Genomic DNA, 23,499 nt, shown 5'->3' with positions numbered 1-23,499 from the left:
TGGGAAAGTGCCCTCAGAGAGGCGTTCTAGACAGCAACTGCTGGTCACGTCAGCCGCTTTGACGCTGGTTACGCCAAGTCACGTTATTGATTAGTTGATATAATCACAATGATGCGAATATACAAACTCATTTAATATAATAAAAAAGCAATACTACAGAAATTACAATAACACTCTGGGTACTATAACACCTTTAAAAACCTTCCACATATATCTGTTACAGTCTTTGGATTTCTAACAAAAGTTGCCGAACTTTGTAAACAAGTGTTAAACATCCTATGTAAACAGCGAAATCTCAAAAAACAGTCAATCCTGATCACACAAATAACGTGAGATTCAAATCTTACAGTGCTAATTTACATAGTGAACAGAACAGTGTGTAGTCCCTTTTGGGATACCCAAATGTAAAAATTACAAGAGGGTGTAAACCATTAGTTCTTAGATTTAAAAAAATCTGCAAATAATATAATCGTTAATTAATAGAATATATGGCTGTCTCATCTTAGGTTTTGCATGTATACATATCTTCTCAAGGTGCGCTTCCTTGATACAGTAACATTTATCTTTTTAATAGCTCACTTTTTCTACAAATCTTTTCAAAAGCCATGAAAGAGCTTTTGGAAAAAGCAATATTAAAATCACAGGTGTGCGGAGCAGTCACTGGTGCGTGGACATGTTGGTATCATAGAGTTGAGTCAGCGCTCCAGTAAACAACTATGCATGTACCAGTGTAGGCAAAAGTGTGTGTTGCTGGATCCTGTGCACCACATTTGTTCATATCAATATTCAGTGACCTTGTTTGACATTGAACTGGTCTTCAGGAGGTGTGGAGGACAACATTGGCAAGGACTTTTGGAATGACCGGCCCTGTTTTAGAATGTACTGGCAAGGCGGTGCCTACACAAGTTGTATTCAGATGTGCTTCTTTCCAAGTTTTGAACAGTTGATGATTTACCCTACTAGACTTGGGTGCAAATGGATGACAAAATCTATAAAATAATAACTGGACCTCGAATTGGACAACAATATTGACACTTTATCAGTATACTGCAAGGAATAGGCAAACCTACATATGTAGTTATGACAGAACAGAATATTTTATATTTATTTCATTTGTTTTGTTTTTCAAATGTCTCCACCACTTTTAGCTGAAGCAGGAGAACCTCATGTGAATGTGAGGTGTGGGTGGATTTATTCTAGGCGCACGCAGAAGTCTTGGAGGATGGAAGATGTACTCTGCAGAGAAGGGTTTTCTTTAGTGAAGTACTGTGTGGGCACTGTAGGGTTCAGAGAGTATACAAATGTACCAGCATTGGAGAATCTATGAAAGTTAAATATTTATCACATTGCTATAAAATAAATGCAAGAAACATATGGGAAAAAGTTAAGGGGGTATTATAAAGATAGATTTTACTTAGGAGGTGAAAGAGAGACGGAGACCCTCCACCAGTGTGTTCGAGTTAGGGGCTTTAGCCACGGCGTGTGTTTTTGAGCACATCACCTATCATCAGGTTCTAGAGGATCAAATAATTAATGAAGACCAAATTAAAAAAGTGCAAGAAAGGTTAAGGGATGGTTCATGGACTACAATGAAGAGTGCTATCAACATAATTAGGAGTATTTTATTGTCCCAAAAATATTCCCAAGTAATGTGGCGGTGAAGGTAGTGTCACGATCCGAGCGCACCGACCCCGCCACAGAAATGCCCGAAAGAACTACAGGACCCAGAGGCAACGCGGCCACCCGATCACGTAATCTCCTTTCGGCCAATAAAAGACCGCAGACTACCCGGGGGCGTTGCCTATGATTCCTACACTCATCATCGGCTCCCCGACTGCCAGCCTACGCGGTTTCCAGCCCGCCGTCCTCTACAGCGTTCCAGAGCTTCCAGCGGCCCCTGCAGCCGTTGCCCTTCTTTGCCCGAACGACATCACCGACGCCTTCGCAGAGAGGTGAGTGTCTCCGGTTCTATCAGCAACCCTTGCAGACGCCTCTCTTCCGAATCCTCATCCGCCGTTCTCCTAACGGCCAGCAACCCGACGGACTCCCTGCTCTTCCTCTACGCCCACGGATTTCCGGGCTTGCCAACTCCTCAGAGTGCGCTCCTCTACTCACGGTAGTATCGTGAGTATTTGAGTAGCAGCGCGAACATCTCTGCCGGGGATCACCCGCAACTCCTTTTGTTTACTTTGCTTGCTGTTCGTAACCCCCGCTTGACCAACGAGTGAAACCGAGCTTTCGCTCCACTTCCTCCCTCCTAGTGAAGGGTGAGGAGGAGAGAACCTTCCTGGCTGGCGCTCCTCCGCTCCCGGAGTTCCGAGCGTGGAAGTAGTAGCGCCAGCTCCGTTTCCAGTTTCTTCTGGTCGAGGTGACCCTCGAGACCCCCATCTACAGCGCGAAGGTACCAGGGTCGTTACACTATCCGAGAGCTATCGGGAAGGGTGCGGGGGTCCTCGTTCCTCTTCTCACCCTGTGCATCTTCTCTTCCAGGTCTCTCTGTCCCGGCTGTTCCTGTCCCGTTTTCCCTCGCTCACCCGTCCCCCTAGTCCGCGTGTCTCATACATACTCCGGGCTGGGGACGGATGGGAGGGGGGCCTTACTTAGCATCAGTGCCATCCCGAGGAGGAGCTCGCAGATATCCGTGACAGAATCATAGGCCCACGAAATTACCTCTCCTCTTGATAGCACTGATCACTTACAATGGCCTCGTTGGACGACGTGTTAGCTGCTTTAGCGCAAGTCCAGCAGGAGTTAGCAACGTCACGAGCGGAAACCGCAGCCTTGCATACACGCCTGGACCGCCTTCAACGAAACCCGTTTGACGCTGGGCCTGTACTCCCGTCCTCGACCCCGCAAGTAGTGGTGGAAATGCCTTCACACGTTCCGTTGGCCCCTCCGGAGAGATTCCAGGGAGATATCCAGAAAGTCCAAGTCTTCATGACCCAGGTGCTCTTGCACTTCCACTGCAAGCCCAAACTGTTCCTCACGAACCAGGCCAGAGTGGCGTTTCTGATTTCTTACTTGACGGGAGAAGCGGCGCAATGGGCTGTCCCCATCGTTCGCCGGGACGACGCACTCCTGTATGACTGGGACACGTTTCGTCAGGAGTTCGAGAAGACCTTCGACCGTCGGGCTGATACCTTCTCTGCGGATCGAGACCTCCTTGATCTACGCCAACAGAGTTCGGATTTTCTGGGGTACGTCAATAGCTTCCGACGATTAGTGGCGGAAACGGATTGGCCCGAACAGAAGCAGGCCGCTATCTTCTATCGAGGACTCACCGAGGACCTGAAGGACGTTATCGCACAGATAGACCCCCAGCCCAGCACATGCTCGGCCATGATCGAACTGGCCTCACGATTGGAATACCGGCTCAGAGAAAGAAAAGGGGAAAACAAGCGCAAGGAGAAAACACCCATGTCCTTAGAACACCCTCGCTTGCAGGAACCAGCCTCCCCGAGACCGGTTCCCATGGACATCGGAGCGGTGAGAGCGTCCCTGACCCTCAGCGAAAGAGACCACCGGCGCACACAGGGTCTCTGTTTGTATTGTGGCAAGAAAGGCCATTTCCTGAGGGAATGCCCCGTCCGCTCAAAGAACCGCCGGCCTCAGGTGGGACAAGCAGCCACCGTAACCAACACCGGACCGGTGGGAAACCTGAACGCTTGAAGGAGCAAGGAAGGGCCCCTTCGAGCTGTCATTACATCCCTTCCCTGGAAGCAGACACCTCCATAGAGCCAGACCATTTCTTTCTAACCGTGCTCCTCGCTATAGGTCCCAAAACCCACCAAGTACGGGCCATGATTGACTCTGGAGCAACGGGCTGCTTCATGGATGACCGTGAAGCCCACCGGTTGGGGATACCGCTGGTGGCGAAAGACACCCCTGAACTCGTCTACGCCGTGGACGGCAAGGAGCTGGAATCCGGCCCCATACGGTATACCACACCCACCTTACAGGTGTCCATTGGAGAAGACCATAGCGAGAGACTCGCGTTTAACATCATCCAAGCGCCCCGATGCCATCTTATCCTTGGATTGCCTTGGTTACGTCGTCACGAGCCCCAGATACAGTGGGCTACCAACTCTGTAACCTTCTGCTCCCTCTTCTGCCGCACGCGGTGTCAACGCCGTGAGGCCGCTCCAGATCTTAACGAACCACAGGCACACCACGTAGCTACAGCTGCAGAGAAGGACGTGGAGCTCCCTCTATGTTACCACCACTACAAAGGAGTGTTTGATAAGCAGAAAGCCGAGGTTCTCCCTCCACATCGCGACTACGACTGTAGGATCGATCTCACCCCGGGAGCCGCTGTTCCGTGTAGCAGGGTGTACGCTCTCACGGGTCCAGAAACCCGTCATCTCCGGGACTATCTTGATACCTACCTTAGGTTGGGGTTCATCCGCCCTTCCAGATCGCCCGCAGCATCCCCCCTCTTCTTTATACCGAAGGCCAATGGGGAACTACGCTGCTGCATAGACTATCACGCCCTCAACGCCATGACCATCAAAAATCAATACCCGCTACCACTGATCCCGGTATTGTTGGAACAGGTGCGAGGAGCGCACATATACACCAAGCTAGACCTCAGGGGGGCATACCACCTGGTGCGAATGCGAGAGGGGGATGAGTGGAAGACGGCTTTCAAAACAAGATTCGGCCTGTTCGAATATCTGGTGATGCCCTTCGGGCTCTGCAACGCCCCAGCCGCCTTCCAGTTCTTTTTGAACGAAGTATTGAGGGATTTTCTGGACCTCTATGTAGTGGTGTACATAGACGACATCCTCATCTTTTCATCCTCGGAAGAAGAACACGTGGGCCATGTAACATCGGTATTGCAAGCCTTAGAAAAACACCACCTGTTTTGTAAACTTACGAAATGCGAATTCCATGTCACCACGGTGGAGTTCCTTGGTGTCCTGCTTACCCCCGATGGACAAGTCATGACTGACCGCAAGGTCCAGGCGGTAACCAGATGGCCCCCGCCGAAAACAGTGAAGGAGGTCCAAAGCTTTCTTGGGTTTTCAAACTTTTATCGGCGTTTTATACACCACTTCTCACAAATGGTGACACCACTCACGAAACTAACACGGAAAGGCATCCCCTTCCTCTGGTCGCCGGAAGCCCAGACAGCGTTTGACCAGCTCAAACACGCCTTCACCACCGCTCCCATCTTGCGCCACGCGCAACCAGATCTTCCGTTCATAGTGGAAGCAGACGCATCCGATGAAGCCGTAGGAGCCATTCTTTCCCAACGCCACCCCGACACGGGCCAACTACACCCAGTGGCCTTTATGTCCAGGAAATTGAATCCAGCGGAACGTAATTACACCGTCTCCGAGAAGGAATTGCTTGCCATCAAAGACGCGTTCCTGTAATGGCGCCATTGGCTACTGGGGGCCCAACATCAGGTAACGGTGTTCACGGACCACCGCAACCTCCAGTTCCTGCGGTCAGCCCGACACCTCTCTCCCAGGCAGAAGCGATGGGTGCTCTTTTTTGCGGAATTCCACTTCGTGGTCACCTACCGACCAGGGACGCAAAACAAGAAAGCCGATGCCCTTTCAAGACAGACCCTCTCGCACCTCCCGTTGGCAACACCAGATCAGCCCATCCTATCACCGGAACAGGTCATCGGCAACACGCACGCCGAATCCTTCCTGCAAGGAGTGAAGCGAGGGATACGTACATGTGTATGGTCCACATGGTTAAAAGGACATAGAGAATGGCGATTGCACCACGGTCTCCCGATAAACGGGTCTCGGATCCTGATCCCTACGCTCAAACTCCGCAAACTCGTCTTTTCCTGGTGTCACGACCTGCCGTGTGCTGGTCATACGGGAGGCACCAAGACGCTGGAGAAAGTGATGCGTCAATTCTGGTGGCCCTCCGTTTGACCAGACGTGTTGCAGTGGGTGAAGGAATGTGCCGTTTGCGCCCAGATGAAGAGCGACCACCAAAAGTCCCAAGGTCTTCTGATGCCGCTACCCACTCCTCTGAACCCCTGGGAACGCATATCCATAGACTTTGTGGTGGGGCTGCCGAAAGATCAAGGGTGCACAGCCATAATTGTAGTCGTCGACTATCTGACGAAGATGGGACATTTTATAGCCTGCAAACAGGTGCCCACAGCGGGAGCGTTAGCGAAACTCCTCTTGCAACACGTGGTGAGACTTCACGGATTACCGACGGGGATTGTTTCCGACAGAGGGTCGCAGTTTACTGCACGGTTTTGGAAGGTATGGTGTGAAGCGCTGGGTAATCACTCCTCCCTCTCTACGAGCTTCCACCCACAGACAGACGGACAAACAGAGAGATTGAATCAGACGCTCAAGCAGTACTTGCGATGCTACGCTGACCAAGCTGCAGACACCTGGGTGGACTTACTTTGGGTGGCTGAGGTGGCATACAACAACGCACAACACTCCTCCACCCAGCAGTCTCCGTTCTTTCTCGCCACGGGGTTCCATCTACGCTTTATCCCCTTCTTTCTCCCGCGAGATAACATCTGCCTTCCTGATCTCCAGAGCCGGCTTCACTCCATACGCTCGGCCCTGAAAAAGGCCCGGTCGCATCTCCTGTTAGCCAAGGCCCGATACAAAGCGCAGGCGGATAAACACCGCAGACCCCCGCCGGTGTACCACAAGGGGGATAGAGTGTGGCTATCCACTAAGAACCTCCGATTTCGGAAACCCAGTGTCTTCAATCCGAAATACATAGGACCCTACCCGGTGGTTAAACACGTAAACCCCGTAGCGGTGCAACTGCGCCTTCCACCACACATGCACATTCACCCGGTGTTCCACGTCTCTCTCCTCAAGCCCTCGCGCTGCCCAGCGCGGAGGGCTCCTGCTCCGGTGTGGATCAATCATGATCGGGAGTACGTGGTTCGCCGAGTGCTGGACTCCAAACGGCTGAGGGGGAAGATATGGTACCTCTTGTCCTGGAAGGGGTACGGTCCTGAAGAAGACTCTTGGGAGCCCGCCTCCGCGGTGCACGCCGACCGCCTGGTGGCAGCCTTTCACCGTCGCTGTCCGGCCAAGCCCAGGGGCCCGGGGGCGGCGGTGACGGGGTAAAGGGGGATGTGCTGTCACGATCCGAGCGCACCGACCCCGCCACAGAAATGCCCGAAAGAACTACAGGACCCAGAGGCAACGCGGCCACCCGATCACGTAATCTCCTTTCGGCCAATAAAAGACCGCAGACTACCCGGGGGCGTTGCCTATGATTCCTACACTCATCATCGGCTCCCCGACTGCCAGCCTACGCGGTTTCCAGCCCGCCGTCCTCTACAGCGTTCCAGAGCTTCCAGCGGCCCCTGCAGCCGTTGCCCTTCTTTGCCCGAACGACATCACCGACGCCTTCGCAGAGAGGTGAGTGTCTCCGGTTCTATCAGCAACCCTTGCAGACGCCTCTCTTCCGAATCCTCATCCGCCGTTCTCCTAACGGCCAGCAACCCGACGGACTCCCTGCTCTTCCTCTACGCCCACGGATTTCCGGGCTTGCCAACTCCTCAGAGTGCGCTCCTCTACTCACGGTAGTATCGTGAGTATTTGAGTAGCAGCGCGAACATCTCTGCCGGGGATCACCCGCAACTCCTTTTGTTTACTTTGCTTGCTGTTCGTAACCCCCGCTTGACCAACGAGTGAAACCGAGCTTTCGCTCCACTTCCTCCCTCCTAGTGAAGGGTGAGGAGGAGAGAACCTTCCTGGCTGGCGCTCCTCCGCTCCCGGAGTTCCGAGCGTGGAAGTAGTAGCGCCAGCTCCGTTTCCAGTTTCTTCTGGTCGAGGTGACCCTCGAGACCCCCATCTACAGCGCGAAGGTACCAGGGTCGTTACACTATCCGAGAGCTATCGGGAAGGGTGCGGGGGTCCTCGTTCCTCTTCTCACCCTGTGCATCTTCTCTTCCAGGTCTCTCTGTCCCGGCTGTTCCTGTCCCGTTTTCCCTCGCTCACCCGTCCCCCTAGTCCGCGTGTCTCATACATACTCCGGGCTGGGGACGGATGGGAGGGGGGCCTTACTTAGCATCAGTGCCATCCCGAGGAGGAGCTCGCAGATATCCGTGACAGGTAGTTATCAAAGAGCGGTCGTATATATGAAGAAAACATTGATGTGGCGGTGTTGCCCATGTGGCAGATGAAAAAAATGGTTCTGAATCAGATAGAGTAGGAAATCGTTGCAAGAAAAATTTACATTTTGATAAAGTATGTCAGGAGGTGCGATGGAGAATACATTGTGTGAGGAGTGCTTTTGTATTTGGATGAAAGGATCACAAAAAATAAAAGGAGGGGTTTGCCTAAATGAGGACTGTTGATGGCCAGGAACATTGGACTATGATGGTGGATTTATATGCTTGGTGCATGATTATCAGGATGATTATCGGGTGATTACTGTTTGAGAAATTGTAGCTGGATAAGATGTTAGAACATACTGTTGCACACAGAAGGAGTTATAGGGAGATTAATCCGAGCTTGAAGGAGGCGTGGATAAGAAGACAGGCTCAAGAGCTACACTGCTAGTGTATGTGCTCGAGAGTTAGGAGAGGAGAGGGGTCATTCATGGAGAATAGTCCAGCTTGGAAGAAGACTGCGGATGTGTTCAAAAGTTAATTCGGAAAATGTAATGGTTTGAAGCAGAGAGTTGTACAATACACACTGAGGAACATTCCTTGAATGTAGAGGGAATATCTTAGAAGGTCTATGCTCAAAGGATTTGATTGAACCAATTGAGAACTCATATTGGATTTCACAATTAGGTATATACTTGAAAAGCTCATTGAGACTGTGTTAGACCTGGCACCTTGGCGTGAGTTTCCCTTCCACTTTTTGCTGATGTGCCTCATTGTGTTTTGTTGGTGTTAGCTGCTCAGGGCACTGCGCCACTGCTAATCAGTGCCACAGTGCAAGTGCTCCCTTTTGAAAAGTGTATACATTGATTGGTGTCCATGTTTGGCTTATTTGGTTTACTATCAGCCCCTAGTAAAGTGCACCAGGAGTGCCAGGGCTTGTAAATACAAATGCTGCTGGTGGGCTTGCAGCACTGCTTGTGCCACCCACAGAAGCGGCCTAGTAAAATGTGTCTAGGGTCTGCCACTGCAGAACCTGCGCGCGGTCTGGTACTGTCGCGCTGATTGCGCAAGTGCACCCACTTGCCAGTCCCTAAACCTTCCCTTAACTACATATTAGTCACCCCTCTGGTAGGCCCAAGGGCAGGGTGCATTGTAGGCATAAGGTAGGACATGCCCTGATGTGTGTGGCATTTCTTAATAGTGAATTACAGCCATTTTCGTTTTTCACTATTGAAGGCTACCTGCTCTCCATAGGCCAGAATGGGCTGCTGGAATTACTACACGCTGTAATCCCAGTGGACTCATAGAGCATGGTAGAAAGTCATATTTAGTATGCCTGAACTCAGAATAATAAAATACTTCTTTTAGTAAAGTTTATTTTAATATCCTGCGTTTGTAAATACTACTTTTAGAAAGTTAGTATTTACTGACCTGGCCATTTCAGTCCGCCTCTGCTGTGTGTGTGTGTTCTGCCTAGTTACAGTGGGGAGCAGGGCTGGGGAATTCCAGGAGACAGGCTGGCTGCCAGGTGGTGGGTAGAGAGATTACACCAGGATGGGTGGGAGGAGTACACCTTTGACTCTGAATAGACATGTGCTCTGCCACCACAATGCCGGCTCCGCCCCCTGTGGAGCGGCTGATGTCTCTGCCCTGCTGCTGAAAGGAAAGAGCAGAGTCACCACAACAAAGTGCTCCAAAACTGGACTGAGCCAGTCCCAGGCCCCCTGGCGACAAAGAACAAAAGAAACTTGCTATAAAAGAAGGAGCCCTGCTCCTAAGAAATCAGATCCTGTTTGCGCCAAGAAGAAACTCTGCCTGAAGAGAAGGACCTGGAAAAGCTGTATGGAGGAGTACTGTCTCTAAGCCTGAGAGACTGGCCTGCGGTGGGTGCCTTGCTGCTGGAAGGAGAGGAAGAAAAGACTGAGAAAGACTTTTGATCAACTTGTGCTTATCAAACAATCTCCAAGGGCTTGCTTGTGAACTTGCCCCCTGAACTGCGCCCCAGGAACAGTGGGCGCTACCTTTCCCCTGGAAGAAGAGAAGCTGCTGGAGGTGATTCTACAAAACGCTGACCCCAGAGAACCTGTGTGCCCCTCATCTGAGCACCGCAACATCTGCCACCGGGGCTACTGTGAGCACAGCAAAGGCCTGCCTACTTGGCCCGAGCACCGCAAGCAACTGCCCCCCGAGCCGTAGCTCGCACAGCAAAGAAGAGACTGATCCGGCTCCAAGCGCCGAGCCTCTGCGACCCCCCTGGCCGTGGGAGCTCCTGTAAGGACCTGCGACGCACTGTTCATCCCCCTGAGCGAAGCCGACAGCGCTGCGACGCGCTAGAAATCACCCCCGGCCGGCCCCTCCTTCTGCCGACCTCGTTGTGAGCCTGGGAAGTTCTGAAGTGCCCCACGAAGCATCGCCGCCCACTGACTATGAGGGACGACAACGCGATGTGGGACACTCCTCTGTGGACCCCTGAGGCTGTTACAAACATCTTCCCAAAGAACAAAGGTACAGTGAGCTGCGCGCGCTGGTACGACCCGTCCGTTGCTTTGTTTGGGCCGTACTGGCGCTGCCGTACCGCTACGCTGTTCATGCGTGAAGCGTGAACTTTAGCACCCTTCGTATCAGCTGTGCGAGGCCCCCGTGAAGGTACGGTCCGTACTCCATTGAATATATAGGACGTTGTTCACGCGGGAAGCGTGAGGTTCTGCAAGAGGCGTACCGGACGTGTACGACGCGTACCTACGAGGGTACGGTCCATACGGTTCACGTCCAGCGTACGCGTGCTCACGCGAGAAGCGTGAGAAACGGCAAGACACATTCAAAACCTCGTACGAAGCGTACCGGAGACGCTACGAAGCGCACAGACACCTAAAGAAGCCTATTTGAGGTAGAAAATTGCCCTTTTGAGAACTGTGGACTGCCTAAAAGCATTGAAAGTAACTGGAACCTATTTTAAGTGAAGAACTGTATTTTAACCAGCCTGCTTGAAGAAATCTTTTATATAAAGAACTTTATTTTTGCATAATGTGTGGTGGGGTGGTGATTATTGTGTGGGATATCTTGAACGCTTAACCTAATGCCCTCTGGAAATCTAGCCTGACTGCTCGCGCCACGTTACCTAGAGGGTGAGCAGGGGTTATTTTTAAAGAGGTAATCCTACGCCCTGACTTAGATGAAAAGGGTCCCTGCTTGTCGCAAGTGCATACCTGCGCCAACCAGAGACCCCGGATTCTAACAGACTGTATGTAGATCTGTGATGCTTAAAAGAAGCTATTTGGATCGATTGTCACCACCAACCCAATTTACAGAAAATGTTGCCATCAGTTTTGGGGGCAACATGTTTTCCTCCATAGGCCTGCCAAGTGAGTTGGATGAGGACTGCAGGCACTTTACAGCATTTATCGTTTCAGAGGGAACATTCCAATACAAGACAATGCCATTTGGACTAGCGAGTGCCACCACAATACTTTAGAATATTATAAATGGACTCTTGAAGGGTATACATGGAGGAAGGATGTTCTTTGAGAGGAAGAAATCTATATCCATATATACATATCTCTTCTTTAAGAGGAATACATCTATATCCATATATACATATCTCTTCTTTGAGAGGAAGAAATCTATATCCATATATACATATCTCCCTATCTATATGTATACACAGCAGGTCATAAATGTGGGGAAAGCAACGCCTCATGTCAATTGGGGGTTTGCTAATGTCCTGGGAGCAAACAATTGCACCGACTTGACTCTGTTTTCTCCTAGGGCCACATAGCAAGTATACTGCAACTTCAAGATGTACCACACCATCAACATGTAGAATGACTGTGGCATCACACACTACTGTGCAAGGTTCCCGGGATCCAAATGTAACTGCAGAAACGTGCATACCCACTGCAGACCATAAATTATGGAGATAGATCTCACACTTGTGGCTATTTGGTGACCACACAAGAAACTGCACCCCACCCACACAAATACATGCATTGTGGAGTCACAGGAATGCATTGGGTGAAATCAAATGTGCTTTTCTGGTAAATAACATTGCACGAAATATATTTTATTCAAGGTACCTCTTTTTTCAAATTAAATTACCCCTGTGCTCTTTTAGCACTTTACTACCTCGTGCCCTCATGCCAACTGTGCCATCTTCCATCTTCTAGCTGCATTGTCCTACCACCCACCCTAACCCCAACACCCCTTGTTTCCTTTTTTATTTTTTATTTTAATTTTTTATTTTATTGACAGGCAAGAGCATATATTAATGAATACCATATCAAAGGAACCAGCTGACATACAGAAATATAAACCAAGGTAAGGACTTAAGGGAGTACAATTGGGGAATAAAGGCATCAAACATAATTGACTAGGGTTTTATAGACTTTCTGTAAAAAAGAAAAAAGAAAAGAAAAAAATCAGACAAGAAAAACGGAAAAGATGAATTCGGCATTATATCAATTATTAAGAATAAGGAAATCAGTGCTTTAACCATTCCTCTAAGGGGAGCCAAATCTTACAAGCGATCTCACACCTCCTTCTTCCCCTTAATAAAAAAACTGCTGACTCCAGATTAAACAAAGCCAAAATCCTGGCTCGCCAGTTGAAAAACGTGGGGGCTGTGGGGCTTAGCCATTGAGAAGTAATACACAGACGATTCATAGACATGGCTATAAACAAAAATGCAGAAACATTAGTCGTTCTTCCAGATAGCTCCCTATCTACGCACCCCATTATTACCAACTCTGGAGAGATAATAACTGGAATGTTAAGGACCCGGTTTAGGAAGCACTCGACATCATAGAGGAATTCCCTCAGATTCGGACAAGAATGGAACATGTGTATAGCATCTGCGGCCAAAAGGCCACACCTTGAACAGGAATCACCCTTCCGTGCCCCCCACTTTGAGATTTTTGCCGGTGTATAATAGAGATTGAAGATTGACATCAAACTTTTAGTCCGTAAGCTGCCAGAAACGAAGACAGAGCCTGCAAGATCTAACGCTGGCCTTAAGTCCACGCCGGTCTTGCCAAATTTAGTCTCCCACTTAGAATTTTTGTAACGCCCTGAACGTCTCAGGATCGTTTAACAGACACGATAATGAGAACGCAACCACTTGTGAAGGGTTAGTTCTTTTAATGAAGGCAAATAAAATACAAAGAACAAACAAAAGTTATAGTCACAGGAATCCTCCAGGCTAAGTACGTTACCAGCCCACAGCACAGATGGTCCTAACCGTCCTCTGCATATACGCCGATCCCGGCGTATGCCAACAGAGGGCAGAAATGAAATGGCCGACAATGCCAATCGGTAGGCTGTGAGGGGCACGAAGAGTGTTGGGGAGAATCGAGGAGTCAGGGAAACACCCAGCCGGGGTCTCTACCTGAAGGGAGCAGCCGCTCAACCTCTTCCTCAGACTGCACCGGGACGCGGAGTCACCTCCTGGTGATGCGTCACCGATACCCCAATCACAAGCAAGAAGACTGAACCGAGAGCAGCCGCTCGATCGATCCTGTGGACTTCCGAGTCTGTAACGCGGCAAACACCTCCTGGTGTGCGTTACAGCTGGCAGTCCCTGTGTCTCTGGTCGGGCTGGGAGTTACGACTCCAACCAGCAAAAGCGCCACTGCGCTTGGACTCAGCCGAGTCAAAAAGCGAAGCTCAATGGTTGACCGGTAGAGCTTCCGGGTCCTTCACAGGTGACGATGGGGCAAGACACGGCCCAGGGAGTAACGACTCGACCTACCTCCGTTCTTGCCTTACTGGAGCACCACTCCGGAACACTGCTCTTCACGAAGCAGGTACGTCGGTGTAAACACAATATCCGACAGCCTTGTACCTCCCGGTTCCTCCCTTTATAGGGCGTGTTTTCCTTGAGTTATGTAACAGCTCTCCTGTTTACATAAGGGCGTGTTTCCCTTGAGTTATGTAACAGCTCTCCTGTTTACATAAGGGCGTGTTTCCCTTGAGTTATGTAACAGCTCTCCTGTTTACATAAGGGCGTGTTTCCCTTGAGTTATGTAACAGCTCTCCTGTTTACATAAGGGCGTGTTTCCCTTGAGTTATGTAACAGCTCTCCTGTTTACATAACCGCTCAACCGCTAAGCATCCTGGGAGATGTAGTCCGTTTTCGCTGGTTACCGTTTTCCTCCCCTCGTATGACAGGAATTCTTGACAGTTTTGAAGATCAATGTCATCAGGTAAGCCGGATATCATATGTTGATATATTGTGCCAATTCTAGCCCTTCTTTGAATTAACTCAAATAGAATAACCCTTTCAAACAATGCAGGTGTTTCATGTATATGTTTATCAATAAAGCTTCTGATCTGAAGATATTTGAAGAAGTCGTGAGAACTCAAATGAAACTTGCCCTTTAAAAGAGAAAAAGAAACCATGTGCCCACCTACACTTAGATCATCTAATACAATTCATGCCTAATAGCTGCCACTTAAAAATAATATGATCCTGAAAAATAGAAGGTAGAAGCCGTGCAGCTTTAAAGGGCGTATAAAATTAATATTAGAAATTGACCATTTATGGCGAATTTTCCTCCAGACTGAAAACATGGTAGCTATGACTTTGAACCTAGTTCTCTTAAAGTAGCTTGGCTCCAGAATGCACGTTAATATACCCTTAGCGGCCGGACCCAGGCCAATCTCATAGATTGTTGGTCTATTCGAAAGCGGAACCTCTACCCTATCTCCCAACAACGGTAAGCCTAGATATTGGGAATTATATATATATATATATTCAATGAAAAAACCAAAGGTTTCACACATGTTATAGTTAGCTGGACATTTCACTCGTAAAAAACCAATGAAATTCCCCCGTTATAGTTAGTTCAGCTAACTATAACTCGCGCGCCCGCAATGCACTACTGATGACGTCCCATATTACATCACTCATGACATGGTCACTGACATCACTCATGACATCACTGATGACATCTCAAATGACATCACTGATGACATCATCCTTGTGATAGAGTGGCAGACCTCCTCTTCCCCTAATATAACCTTTGATACACACATTCAAAAATAGAGACTAACATTTTCAAAACAATGGACATACCAATACCAGTTACAACAACCTCTTAAGTAATTCTAAGAACCACATACACATCCACTCATTCACCAACAGTCCTATACAGTCACTCATACATGCACTCACTCATCATATGTACTCATACACCTATACATCCTGTTACACAATGCCACTCATCCATAGAGTTACTCACACATAGTCACTCATGCTAATAAAGAATCAAACATCCATTTACTTGCATATACAGTTATACACACACCACCACACTTACTTCTACGGAAACTTACACATACTTAGTCTTATAAACAGTCATTTATAGAAACACATACTTATTCATACAGGAACTCTTTCAATCTCTCACTCTCACATATACTCACTTATATACACCAATAGTCACATATACTAGTTTAATAGATATGTAGTTACTCATAAAGACACTATTGAGACAGTCATTCACTCACTAACACACCCATACACACACTCATCCACCCATACAGTCCTGCACACATGCTGTCTTCAACACATACAAAGAGTGAATCACTCATTCATGCACCTATGCACTACGTAATACCCCCCACCGAACCATACAGACACTCAGACTGATACTCAAAAAAACAACTAATAACCTATATAGACACCCATGAAGCTAATCACCAACCCATGCAGCCACTTATACACAAAGTGAGAGACTAATACAGATATTTTCATATTTAAACATTACTCAGTAAGCCATGTATTCACTATGATACACTTAATCAGTCAGTTACACAATACATTTTTCAAAAACAAAGCATCCATTTAGACACTTATATACCCATTTATTCTTCCATTGACCTTGAGATATACATATATAAAACATATTTAATTTTCAGAAAAACACACATTCACTGGATGATGTCATCAGTGATGTCATCAGTGATGTCATTTGAGATGTCATCAGTGATGTCATGAGTGATGTCAGTGACCATGTCATGAGTGATGTAATATGTGACGTCATCAGTAGTGCATTGCGGGCGCACGAGTTATAGTTAGCTGAACTAACTATAACGGGGGAATTTCATTGGTTTTTTACGAGTGAAATGTCCAGCTAACTATAACATGTGTGAAACCTTTGGTTTTTTCATTGAATTTCTAAGGTTTTTTAAATGCTAATTCCTAACTATAACGTGTGTGAAACCCATGGTTTGTTCAGTGAATTTGCAAGGTTTTTTAAATGCTAATTCTTATTTTTTGTTTTTTCTATTTTTTTAACATATTTTTATTTTAATTTTCTATCCTTTTTTAAAGACTATGGTTAAATTTTAAAAATTCTACAATATATTTTTTATTTTTACCATTTTTTTAAACTAAACAGGTAAGATTTATTAGTATAACATAGTGTTTTTTTTTCCCCTTTTGTTTTTTTTTAAATTATTTTTTTAACGTGCGCGTACGGTAAGCACACGTCTTGCTTTTATAACGTTAGATTTCTACGCTGTTTGCGTTCATTTATTCAATTTGCGTAGACGTACGTCACGCGCGCGCGGCGCGTAACGCGTACGCTGCACACGCATGTTACGCGGAAGTGAAGGGGCGTGCCTGTTTTGCGCATGCGCGCGTGCGCGTGTCTTTTTTACGCGCATGCGTACTTTTGCCGTAAGCGCTCCGTAAGCGTAACGTAAGCGTAACGTACGCGCACGGTGGGTCATGTGATCAAGAAACACAACTTTTGATTGGTTGAAACTACTTTCAGTTCTAGAACTCTCCTACACCACACCCATTCCCCTCATTTCTGCTTGTGATCCCTTAGGAGAAGGAGCTGAGTTGTCTTTGTGATACGATGGCAGAACAGCAGAACTCTTCTGAGAGTGAGGCTAGCAGCACTACCTTGAGGCAGAGAAGGAGGAAACAAAAGAGCTCTTTCATATGGGAGTATTTTTCTTTTCCAGAGGGCAAGAAAAAGGTAAATGCACCCTTAGTGACTTGTAAGCTTTGTGGCCGTGTACTTTCAAGAGGGAATCCCAACAAGAAGTATTCCTTCGGGAATCACACCATGTTGAGACACCTTCAAGATGTACACGGTAGGACATATGCTCGACATACTGAAGGTAACCCTTCAGTAAGTCAACCAAGCACATCCACAGCAGCTCAGCCTGGTCCATCATCTGCAGGTCCGAGTCCATCTTCGGCAGGTCAGCTGAGCCCTTCATCTGTGGGGGGAGCATCTCCTTTTTCTCGTCCTCTTGAAACCAACCATCGGTTTGCGAGGGTTTTAATTCGGTGCGCCACTTGTCATGATCTAATTTGTCATAGGGAGACCAGTGTTGCCCTAGTGAACAATTTAATAGATCAGCACATTTGTCGTACCGACTAATATTCCCATTCTTTCTTTCCTCTGTCCCTGCATGAACACAACGGCTCTTTTAAGAGCCAACCTTACCTTTCAACTTTTTTTTATATATTTTTTTAAACTTTTTTTTTTTTTTTTTTTACCGTACGCGTAATTTTTTTTTTTTTTCTTTAAAACACTAAAAATCAATTATCACATTACAAGGTCCTTGAGAGACTACAATGATAAACTGAAAATGTGATTGTGGAGAAGTGGAAAAAAGGGACCATGAAATTTTTGACTTACCATACCCACTCAAAAAATTATTTAATAATTAAAATTTAATTTTTATTGCTTTAAAAATGGTTCAAGTTTTCGAAAATTTTCTATCTCAATCTGAAAAAAAAGAAAAAAGTATTAATATTTAATAAAACATTTTATAATACAGTACACATATTTACATATTTTCCCAAATTTTTTTTGCCAATTGGAAACCACACTTACTACTCTTTTACAGTCTGACACATTTTAAATCCACTTTTCAGATTCTTAAAAAAGCACATGTCCAAACTGCTTTTTCAGACCAGCAACATGTGTAACCTGGGTAACTGACTACACTCCAGCAAGGGCAACCAGCCTTAGTGATGCTGAATGTATTTGCATTACTGACTGTAATCTCAAACCCCACTCGGTTGTGAATACTGTGCATGATTCCACAGGATAAGCAGCTGGCTGTGTGCTAAGAGTCTGCTTCTGCACAAAAAAATAGCTCCCCCTTTACATCTAATGCAAATGTAAAATCACCAGAGCAATACGCAATAAATCTCTGCCTGTAATTCCTCTTTGCACACAGAGTCATGTTTTCATATTAGTCAAAAAACAAAATTTCTTTGCCAATTTGAAAGCACACTTACTACTCTTTTTTTTGGCAAATGATAAGTACTTTTACAGTCTGACACATTATGAATCCACTTTTTAGATTTTTAAAAAAGCACATGTCCAAACAACATTTTCAGACCAGCAACATGTGTAACCTGGGTGACTGAGTACACTCCAGCAAGGGCAACCAGCCTTAGTGAAGCTGAATGTATTTGCATTACTGACTGCAACCTCAAACCCCACTCGGTTGTGAATACTGTGCATGATTCCATAGGATAAGCAGCTGGTTGTGTGCTAAGAGTCTGCTTCTGCATAAAAAAATAACACCCCCTTTCCATCTAATGCAAATGTAAAATCACCAGAGCAATACCAAACAGCTTTCTGAGACCAGCAACATGTGTAACCTGGGTGACTGACTACACTCCAGCAAGGGCAACCAGCATTAGTGATGCTGAATGTATTTGCATTACTAAGTGCAACCTCAAACCCCACTCGGTTGTGAATACTGTGCATGATTCCACAGGATAAGCAGCTGGGTGTGTGCTAAAAGTCTGCTTCTGCATAAAAAAATAGCTCCCCCTTAACATCTAATGCAAATGTTAAATCACCAGAGCATAACGCAATAAATCTCTGCCTGTAATTCTTCTTTGCACACAGAGTCATGTTTTCATATTAGTCTGAAAACGTAATTACTTTGCCAATTTGAAACCACAATTACTACTCTTTTTTTTGGCAAGTGATAAATACTTTTACAGTCTGACACATTTTAAATCCACTTTTCAGATTCTTAAAAAAGCACATGTACAAACTGCTTTTTCAGACCAGCAACATGTGTAACCTGGGTGACTGACTACACTCCAGCAAGGGCAACCAGCCTTAGTGATGCTGAATGTATTTGCATTACTAAGTGCAACCTCAAACCCCACTCGGTTGTGAATACTGTGCATGATTCCACAGGATAAGCAGCTGGGTGTGTGCTAAGAGTCTGCTTCTGCATAAAAAAAATGCTCCCCCTTTACATCTAATGCAAATGTAAAATCACCAGAGCAATACGCAATAAATCTCTGCCTATAATTCCTATTTGCACACAGAGTCATGTTTTCATATTAGTCTGAAAACGTAATTTCTTTGCCAATTTGAAACCACACTTACTACTCTTTTTTTAGGCAAGTGATAAATACTTTTACAGTCTGACACATTTTAAATCCACTTTTCAGATTCTTAAAAAAGCACATGTTCAAACAACATTTTCAGACCAGCAACATGTGTAACCTGGGTGACTGAGTACACTCCAGCAAGAGCAACCAGCCTTAGTGATGCTGAATGTATTTGCATTACTGACTGCAACCTCAAACCCCACTCGGTTGTGAATACTGTGCATGATTCCACAGGATAAGCAGCTGGCTGTGTGCTAAGAGTCTGCTTCTGCACAAAAAAATAGCTCCCCCTTTCCTACTAATGCAAATGTAAAATCACCAGAGCAATACGCAATAAATCTCTGCCTGTAATTCCTATTTGCACACAGAGTCATGTTTTCATATTAGTCAAAAAACGAAATTTCTTTGCCAATTTCAAAGCACACTTACTACTCTTTTTTTTGGCAAGTGATAAGTACTTTTACAGTCTGACACATTATGAATCCACTTTTCAGATTCTTAAAAAAGCACATGTCCAAACAACATTTTCAGACCAGCAACATGTGTAACCTGGGTGACTGACTACACTCCAGCAAGGGCAACCAGCCTTAGTGATGCTGAATGTATTTGCATTACTGACTGAAACCTCAAACCCCACTCGGTTGTGAATACTATGCATGATTCCACAGGATATGCAGCTGGCTGTGTGCTAAGAGTCTGCTTCTGCAGAAAAAAATACCTCCCCCTTTCCATCTAATGCAAATGTAAAATCACCAGAGCAATACCAAACAGCTTTCTGAGACCAACAACATGTGTAGCCTGGGTGACTGACTACACTCCAGCAAGGGCAACCAGCCTTACTGATGCTGAATGTATTTGCATTACTGAGTGCAACCTCAAACCCTTAAAGTATTCCTTATTTATACCAGTACACCTTAATTTATCGTGAAAACATAGTCCATATTATTTTACATGTTCCTCACATTTAAATTTCTCCCAAAACAGAAAATGATAAACACAACTTCAACAAAAGGAATTCCAATTCTATTATTAATTTCTTAATTTACCATATACATCCCCTCTCAAACTCTAAACTCACCTTTAAAATTAGTTAGTTGTGAAAGAAATGTGGCACTCAAACAGCAGATTTTCAGAGCCAGGATCTCTGTTCTGTACACCTCTCTCCTCTCAGCAGAACCAGATAATGGCAAACTTTCCCTCTCTTTTTCCACACATATACATGTAAGTTTCAAATCTCAGTGCTTCCCCCTTTTTTTCAAATGTAATCACACATTTCTATTGGTTGAAAACCAACCCTTTTCCAAAAGTACCCTTCCCCCAACTTGACTTCTGCCTAGTACCCTTCCCCCAACTTGACTTCTGCCTGCTACCATAGCAACAGCTCTTGAAACACTGCTGTGCAGAGTTAGGTCAGAAGTTCACCAAACAATGTTTCATTTCCAAAGAGCAGGAGTGCTTGACTTTTCAAACCTAACAGCAAATCCATAGTACTGTTCTTTGGTAACACATTTTTCTGTACCAATACAAAACATGCTTCTATAAATTTACACATACAGCCTAGTTTTTATTCTAGAATGGTATGAAACAGCCAATCAGTTTAAAAAAAAAAAAAATATGTATGCCTCCATTTCTAAACTGTCTTTCATTTCTTTTTACCATTCTACTGAATTACACCTCCTGAGTGCATCCAGTTCTCCTTTGAAGATGTTCACAGTGTGGATTGTAGGGCACAGCTATGTCTTCTGCAGTTAAAAGTTTGCAGAGAAAACAGGTATGGTGAGAGACCTTGCTTTGCCAAATGTAGACATTAAATGGATTGGTCAGAGAGGGTTAAAGTGGCACCAATTGATGCCATTGGTGAAATCCTTCATGCAAATCCAACACCCTGACCTCATAATAGTGCACTGTGGTGGCAATGACCTAGGCACTTTGACTGGGGTAGGTCTGGAAATGCTTATGAAGGAGACCTTTGCACAACTGTTTTCACTTTTCCCTAAAACTGCCTTTGTATTTTCTAACATATGCCAAAGGCAAAAATGGAACTGGTCCAATCATTTCTGTCCACAGATTGACAAAGCAAGAAAGCACGTCAACAAATCTGTTTCTGCTTTCCTCCGAGACTATGGTATGGGTTCCATTTACCACAACAACTTGCGTTACGACATGCAAGACATTTATAGAGGAGATGGTGTGCACTTCAATGATGAAGGGAACAGAGTCTTCCTCTTGAACCTTAGACTCTGCATCGGTACTTACTTGTAGGTACCAATAAAAAATCACTTCATAAACACAACGGCTCTTTTTAGAGCCCCTTAATATCTAAACACTTAAATCTGCATTTCATTTCTTTTTTTATTTTTTTTTTACCGTACGCGTACGGTGAGCTTACCGTACGCGTACCCCGCGATTTTTTAAAAAATTAATAAATTTTTTTTTGTACTTTTCTGTCCTTCTTTGACCCCCTTTTAAATGTTATGGGGTCTGTAACTCTATTCCTTGCCCCCTTTTCAAGTTATCACCCTTTTTTTCCTGAGTGAAACACACAAAATGGCGGCCGCCGCTTCCTGGTTTCGACCGATTCGAATGTTTACTAAGATCTAAGAGCCAATCAGAATCGCGCTCGCGCACGTCACCGTACGCGTACGGTAAGCGCACTGTAAGCGCACCGTAAGCTGGCTCAGATATATATATTTCTTTAAAGGCTATTTTCTCAGAATCTACTGAACAGATTTACACCAAACCTACAAAAGGCACTTCCTTGACCTGAGGACTACCTCTCTGCAAAATTTCATTAAATTCTGTTCAGCCGTTCGGGCTGTAGCTCTGTCTAAAGGTCCTATGGAAAAATGCATGGGAAAAATGCGTTTTGGGACCCCCCTTTTATCTCAGCCCCAGCTTGACGAATTCCCCCGAGACTTTCAGGGTAGGAGCGGAGCTCAACGCCCCACCTATTTTGAAAATTTCGCGAGGATTCGTCGACCGACGCCAAAGTTATTCAAAATAGAATGTTGCGGATTTCCTATGGTAAGAGGGTCCTAACTATAACTACCTACTGGCGACCGCCAGTAGGTAATATATATTTAAAAAAATATATATATATTTTTATTAGAAACATTGGGCATCACCAATTCGCATGATCTATACAAAATTATCCTCTAGCAGCACCAGTACATTTTTAAAACTTGTTAAATCAATACTTGTACATGACTCCAAGAACCATCCCAGCAACATTACAACATACCAACCCCGCTACCTTGCATCCAACACCCCTAATCTGACATTTGAACAGCTTCTGATCTTGGTGGTTCACAAATATACCCCCTGAATTTATTCCAATCTCCCCAGACTCTTGCCCATTTTTGGGGACATCCCCGATGCACATATACCGCCCTTTCCGCTACCATGGCCTCATCCATATCCCTACACCATTCCTGCAGCGTAGGTGACTCGTCCGACCCCCACCTCCTTGCAATGTTTCTTTTAGCAACCATGATTCCCAGTGTTACCCAGTCCTGCGCTGGGTGGGTTAGGTCAGTCGGCTCCCATATGTTTAATAAGCATCGTTTCGGTTCTGGAAGCACTGATTCTTCCACAGTTTGAGACATAGTCCTCATTATCTTGACCCAATATGCCCTAATCTTCGGACACTCCCATATCGTATGATAGAAGGTACCCTCCTCCCCACTATCCCACAGACAAAATTGGTGTGCAGCCATCCCTATTTTAAAGAGGGTCACTCTGGTGTAATACATACGATGAAGTACTTTCAGTTGTATCAACCGCAGGCGTGCCGGTATTGCAACCCCCCGAGGGGACGACAGCGCCTCCTGCCACTCTTCATCATCCAACTCTCCCAAATCTACGGCCCATTTCCGTTTAAGTGCCAACATAGGGTCCGGCAAGTTGATTATCAACTTACGATAGGTGAAAGAAGTGGCCCTTTTATGCATATATTCAGTCAGCAATCTATCCTCTAAGGGAGTGGCCTCAGCCAAGATGGACGCGGCAAGTTCATAATGGGCCTGCAGGTGTTCAAACGAGACTA

This window comes from Triturus cristatus, chromosome 1_2, assembly GCF_964204655.1.
Source record: "Triturus cristatus chromosome 1_2, aTriCri1.1, whole genome shotgun sequence".
Classification (NCBI taxonomy): domain Eukaryota; kingdom Metazoa; phylum Chordata; class Amphibia; order Caudata; family Salamandridae; genus Triturus; species Triturus cristatus.
The sequence above is the reverse complement of the archived record's forward strand: the minus strand, read 5'-3'. Positions refer to the sequence as shown.